Below are 7,541 nucleotides of genomic sequence, written 5' to 3' on the forward strand. Positions count from 1 at the left end.
CCAGCAATAGACACTATCACCACTCACCAGCACTAGATAATTCACCTCGAGTTAAACTCCATTTACTGCAAAAAGTAATACATTTCCATATGACCATTAACATTAATTATCCCAACATATTGAAGCTCCTAAAGGCTTGGCTGTGATATAATCCAAGACATAGTTGTCTTTCACTTTCTGCACTCACAAAAAGAGAGTTTGTGGTAAGGTGTTGAGGAAGCAAAAACACTTTGACCTTCCACAATGTGCTTTAGCTCTCCTCTCCTTGCAGACCTTTCCTGAAACTTTGTATGCTCCTGTTTTTGCGTCTCTGTTCCTTTGTCATTCGTTGCTCTCATGACAGTGCATTCATTGTCTTTTTAAGACTTCATCCAGACTCTGTTGTTGCTACAGAGGTCTGAAAGGGAATGGTGTTCTTTGTGTGCTCTTGGTCCTTCAAGCAGACAGGCAGATGTACTGTCGAGTTACATACAGCATCAGTGTTGGCAAATTCAATCAGTTCAACTGATGGAACTATAGTGTGTCATATGTAACAGTACAGTTATCCTTCAGACCCTAGAGGACACTAGCAGAACTGGACACATTCGGAACACTGCTTTGACCCCCCAGAAACTAAGGTGGAACAGAGAAGGCTGATGGAACCAAAGAGCCTGGCTTTTTCCAAGACACCACTGAAATGACTTCTGAAAAATAACCTAATGGCTTTTGAGATTAAACCAAACTCAGGGTCAGGGTCTGACGTTGACAGACTTCATTTAATTTAGGTTCACATGAGACAAGACATACACAACTGAAAGGAGGCCTCCAGCCCACATGTGAGGCTTTATAGTATTAATTACTTGCCAGATATTCAGAGATTGTTTGCTGGAGATAATGTGACGAGATGAATGATTCCTCCGTAGTGCTTTCCCCTCTGTAATTAAGATAATTACCCCAGTGCTATGTCATATATTTGTTAATTTAGAAGACAGGAGATGAGACATGTACCTCCTGAATACTAGTTCGGAATTCTGGTGGTAGTTGTGCATTTTTTCACAGAATTTCATTATCCTGTTTGATGTTATACGCATGTGAGAATGTCACCCTGCAATATTCACAACGAGGAAAGGACCTTGAAATGGCTGTAACGTCAGGGTAAGTTGCATTAGACAGACATCTTGTTTTGTGAAAGTGAGATAGGGGCAGCAACATCTGCGTCATCTAGTATTTTATTTAATGCATTTTGTCCTGCAATAGCTTATGCTACCATGTTTCTCAAGTTCAGAGGAGGAAACCTGACAAGCTGGCCATACGGACGTGAGTTCACTGAGCAGAGCTGCCTCTAGCCACATTGAGGCAAATAAACACATGCATCTGTGCAGGGGCTGTGTAATGCTAGACTCTTGTGTGGACAGAGCTAGTTGTTGGGTGCAATACTGAGAGGGCCAATATGAACTCTCAATTTGTGTTTTTCTTGCCATTGATGTCCATCATCATCTACAGTTTTAGTTCCCTGTAGGAGAGTTAGTGTGTGTGTGGGTTTTCACACATAATAACAACCACTTGTTTAAAATCACCTCCCTCAGATATCAATCACTAAGTTTGACCTAGCAAACACGCATTAACTCTGAAGATAACATGATCCAGTACAGAGAATCCAGTAGAGTTCAGTGGTTGGCTGCCTCATTGTGCCTCGTGGCTGTAAGGGATGCTGATAAGCTGCAGATCACTGCACCAGAACCATGTGAGATGAGGCTAGAAATAGGTGACCCTTTGTCCTCACCACACCACCTCCTCACAATAATACACAGCTTTCCAAATATCTATAAAAAGCTATGTGTGATGTCAGGAGTTAGTTGTAGACCCACATTGCTGTAAACTGCAGTTTGACGAGAAATTCTACTCAGAACGCAGACAGGCGAGCCTTTTCTGTGAAAGTGACCTGTGTGCAGTCAGAAGCTGATAATGGAGGTTTTGCACTGAGACACAACACGACCCAACACACAGCACAGATAAAACTGACTTTCTCATTAGCTGTGGTCGACTTGTTCACATAAACAGCACACATACTGTAGATTGGAGCCTGTCAACTACTCTCTTACTCGGCTCAGATCTCAAGGATCCATTTTAAAATATTCATATTATTTGGCTTGCAGTGCAGAGATGGGGGAAAAGTACGAATGAACGAGGATCTGCATGGGGGGGGGGGGGGGTAAAAAACATCAAATGAAACAGAATTGAATAATGTCAGTGTTTTATGTTTGTGTAAGCTCTTTTGTCCAAAACCCAACCTTGCGCGCATCAGCGCCTTCGTTTCTGCCACCTGGATCCTTCTCCTCCTTCTGGTTGATGAGAAACCCGGAGCTCCTCAGAGGCACACTTTCATCTCTGGGTGTTCCGACGTGGACTGGAAATGAGACAGGGGGGCAGGCGGCGGGGCGGGGGGGCGGTACTGTTAGAGGCAGGGGTGGCCCTGGGTGTGTCGGAACACGTCCGACTGACAGCCTCCATCTTCACAGGGGCGTCAGGATGCTGCCTGGCACGCCGGCATGAGACCAGACCCCCTGCTGACCCCCCCATCCCCCCCACACCAACTCCTCTGCTCTTCCGGCCTTTTCATCACCATCACTGTATTAGCCATTCTCTTTCTGAGCACAGCAATTGTGCATGCCGGCTGGCGAGACAGGCTTCTGAGAATGGCATGGAGTCAGCCAAAAAGTATGACAGGAACTTGAGTTTTTTTTTGCATTAATTTGAGCTCTCAACAGGCTGTATTTATCATTCATGTTTGTCATAATAATGGCAGTCATCACAGTGGTAGTATAAACAGCACAATGTCAGCACCATCAAACATGCATGCTGGGACCCCCCCCCCCACTCTGGTGCCACTCTTTTTTACCAGAAAGCACTCGGCTTCCTGTAAAGATCGAGTTTCTCGGCTGTGAGGCAGCAAACAGCTGTCTGGATACGACTCAACAGAAAGCACCAAAATGGCTGCTGCTCTCAGGAGTCCACTTCCTGTGAAGAACCGCAAGTGAAAGAGACCTGAAAGCCAACCACTAACTAGGGGGATTTGCATGCTTATGTTAACTGGCTTACAAGAATTTTAGTGTTTAGTGTAAAGTGTTTTTACAGAATAAAAAGAAAAAAGATGAAGTCACACTTCTCTGGTATAAAAGCAACATTCAGTTATTTCTCAAAGGGCCACGTGTAGGCCTACTTTATATAATGTGTATTATAATCCATAGAATAAAATAAACTGATTTAACTGTATTGTGCTGATGGCCATCTTCATGTCAGCTAGGCTACTATGTGATCAATTACATAATGAAAATTTTGACAAAGATCACAAAACAAATAAGAATATTCTGCTCTAACAACTGACAATGATCTTAATATTAAACAAAAAAGATTTTCCACACAAGTATTGTCATCTAGAAGAAAGAGTTCTTCGGGCCAGAGAGTGTCCTCAAACCAGTAAATTGCTGTGAAGCTGATAACTAACTGAGCTTCATTAATGTTTCATTGGAGTTTTTAATGGTCCCTCAGTGAAGACAAACTGAACAATTGAAGGGGGCCTCAAATAAAGTCTATTTTATGTTAATATATTTAAGACACTGCTTTGCATTCTGTAAAGTGGACAGATGTCAATCCTGACAGATGTGTGTGAATAGAGATCAGTGTGGGTCTGCTTGTGCACTAGAGCACAAACATGGTCATGAGCACCCTCTGGTGTAATGACTAGAGTAGAGCACTAGAGTAGACCTGCAGAATATTATTATGACCGCCGCTAGCAAAGCTAGCGAAGCGGTCATATAGGGATTGTCAAAGTTTTTTTTATTCTTTTTTTTTTCTTTCTGTCATCTGCTTCCTGAAATTTTGGTCAACTATACCCGGGACACCGAAACACTGGGGCACATGAAATTTGGTGGGTATGTAGCCCCACTAGACTTTTACAGAAAATTTTCATTTGGTACACGGGGGCCACTCCCCCCCGTGCTGGGCCCCCCGAAACCCCAAAAATGCAGTTTTTCCTAAATAACTACCTGAACCGTGGCACAGAGGATGAAGAAATTTTTATGATATGTTGGTCTCAAGGGCCCACATCAACCTAGCCCATAATCACTCATTTGTGATTTGCACCCCCCCAGTAAAAAATAAAAAATGCAATATCATTCTGCTTTAATCGCCCCTCTCTTCAGTTAAGATGTTCAGAACTGCACCAAATTTTATGTGTATGATTAACCTGACATTCTCAGGGGGTATGCCAAGTTTCGTAGAATTTCATCCGTGGGGGGGGGGGGGTTGGGGGTTAAAAAAAAAATTAAGTTATGTGTACATTTAGTGACTGTACACTCTTTGGCCTGTAGATGGTGGTGCACACATATACATACGCACACACACACAGGCACACACATACTATCGGTATCGGCAATTAGAACGGCTGAGAACATAATTACAAATTCAGTAGGATGGCGCATCGTTGCAGTGAGACGTAATTTTGTTGGAAGTTAATCTAAAGTGGGTTGGAAAGACAATAGACGCTTCTTACAAGGACTGTAGTTTACCACAGAGAACATCTAATAAGGGTAGGATGATTTCCACATGAAATTCCCATTTCTTCTTGAAGCCGAAATAAATCTGAGAATGTTTATCGGACATGCTTGGTTTTTACTGCAGGTAGGCTACGTTAATCTTATACAAGTTATATAAAGGATGTAGGTAAAATAATGTTACCGTTAGCATTGATTACTGCACTCTATCTACGACCATTGGCCCAGTCAGGAAGTGTAGCCTATGGTTCTAATCAAATCGTGAGTAGGCCTAGTGCAGCAGCAGCAGCAGCGGGACAATTCAAGTCATCTGTTAAAAACACTTACTTAACCTCAGTGACAACAGGTGAGTTGATGATGACTTGGAACATTAATGTTAATAAGATGTTAGAATGTGTCACGAATCATAGCAAAGTGAGCTGCTTTGGGCTGTCCTTGTTAGGTAGGCTCTGACATTGACGTGTGAGGCTGATCAAAAATAAGCGGATGCCCGCGGTAATGCTGTTACAAAAATATTTTGATAATATTCGGGTGAAATGCAAGCATATTAGGCACATATCTCCGGATGGCTCCAATAAAAGTAGGCTAATAGTGTCTAGCCTAGGCTACTTTATAAAAACATAATTTGCTGACTGCATGTGGTTCTTGCCATAGCTGGTCAGGCAGAGGCAGGCTGCTGCGTTGCCTGAGTTCTTTGTTACATTGCTCCGGAACTGATAATTGCAACGAGATGAAACCTTAACTGCGTGACAGAGCAGAAGTGGCGCTTTCCAACGAGACTAAAGTCTGTCAACGAGTCTGTGCGATCAAGTATGAAAATACAAAAAATCATGAAATTAAATCAAATTGCATCATATTTAGTTCACCTGTGCACCCATTACTCTCGTTTGAATTAGGCTACTCGCGAACCCGTGATCGCATAGATATGGCATATCAGAAGAAAGAGGAGGCACAGGGCTATCCATTGGTACCAGGTATATCAATCCTTCTGGGCTATAAAAACAGACAACGTGACTGCAAAATAACATCATGTACAAAAACCAACGCTGCACACCCATTACTCTCGTTTGAATTAGGCCCTACTCACAAACCCGTGATCGGATAGATAGATATGCCACGCATGTCAGATGAAAGAGGAGACACAGAGCTATCATTTGATACCAAGTACATCCTTCTGGGTTTTAAAACAGACGAAGTGACATCAAAATAATAAATAATAACTTTTTGAGTAGTTTTCATATTGTAGTTTTGATTCCCAAGTGCCACCCCAATAAAAAGTCTGGATCCAGCTGGCCCCCCCTATAAAACAATCCTGGCTACGCCCCTGGCATCCATCTACATTTTCTCAGATTGGCTCGCCCTACGATGTACAATACCCTCTTGCAGGAATTCAGTTGTCTTACAAAATTCAGTTACCATTGGACGATAAAGAACAATCCTAAGCGGGCCCTCACAACCTTAATCTCTCTTCTGGCACACCAGCAAATGATACCTGAATGAGATACTCAGACCTCTTAAGTTAAGGTGACTTTGCGCAGTAGGGAGAGTTGATGACCCGTTGGATGATTAGACACAGGCCTGTCCCTCAGTCCCCACCTGACTGTTCTCATCTAATGAGACCCAGACGGTTTGTTCAGTCGCAGCCCTATGAACACTCTACAGGGCTCTGAGGCCATCAGGCCCATATGCCAATTATACTGATGGATCCACATCCCAAACGGCCTGAACTGGATGACACGCAGGTACAAATCAGAGTTTACATGGCACAAACTCTGTGATCAATAGGCATTCTCTTTGTAAGAGAAGTTTCTGCCTTTTTGCCTCCCCCAGGAATGAAATGCAGCAATCAATTGAATTCCAAGCTTGATGGTCTCTTGAATGTGCGGTTTAGCCAGTGGACTGACGAGTTTAGTGTAGCATGTGGAACTATTAGAGGCCTTTGCAGTGCTCATTATCCAGTTAATGTGGTGTTAAAGACACTACCTTATTTACAAATAAAAGACCCGAAAGAGAAAATACCTAAATTAAGTTTGTTATGGTCAGGTAAGGATATTTTCTATTAAAAAACAGGCAGTTTCAACTAATCAAAACTGTGATTGTGAATATGTATTTATGAGTAAGTTCTCATATGCATGGTGATAAAACAAGATAACCTCACTTGGATCTAGCAGATATAAAAAGATACCATGTTTAGAGGTATCTGGTGGTTGGATTCATTTCCGTTCTGGAAGTTGCATTGTGGCAGATGATGTCACATTGTGAGGTAAATGAGCATCGGCCTCATGTCTCTATAGGGAACCGAGAATGGAAACAGTGAAGCTTGCACTTCACTGAACTTTCAAACTGATCAGCATGGATTTCAGATTTACTGGTTGTGTAATTAACCTTCTACTGAGCCTGGTTTCATAGCAGAAAGTAGCTGGAACTGTCCGCTACCTAATTGATTGTTTGTCACCATCGATGATAGGCTCTGAACTGATTACTGTGTAGTAGATGTCTTTGCAGGGTCTGTAGCAATTGCTCTTGGAATGGATCATTCACTACTTAGGCTGCATAGAAGAGTGGACTACATCAGATAACCTACAACTTTAGCAGATGTGTTCAGTTCAAGCATTCAAAATACCATTATTAGAGTACCATTATTAAGTATAAAAAGTAAAAAACATAAAAAGTACTATAATTAAAGGTAAAATGTTTTTCTTTTATATCTTGCAGCTATGTATCTTAATATGTGTGACCTTGTTAAATCATTTGTAATGGAAATTTGATGCCATACATTGTCATGTCAATGCTACAATGGTTTTGGACAGAAGATGTCATGCATTTAAATGTTATCACGGCGATCTTTCAGTCTCATCCCACTCTGCGTGACGTTCTCCCATCACCACACGTGCCACTCAGCAGGTCCACGCTGCTGGTTAACACGATGTCAACAAGCTTCCTCTTTGACTAAGCGACATGACAAACGAGTTTGTTTTCACTCTTGGAGGCGGACGATCGGGCAGGGAG

The sequence above is a fragment of the Alosa pseudoharengus genome, unplaced genomic scaffold (genome assembly GCF_046254945.1).
Source record: "Alosa pseudoharengus isolate Yale_2024_CS ecotype anadromous, Long Island Sound unplaced genomic scaffold, YU_APseudo_1.1 YU_APseudo_1.1_scf_2, whole genome shotgun sequence".
Lineage (NCBI taxonomy): Eukaryota > Metazoa > Chordata > Actinopteri > Clupeiformes > Clupeidae > Alosa > Alosa pseudoharengus.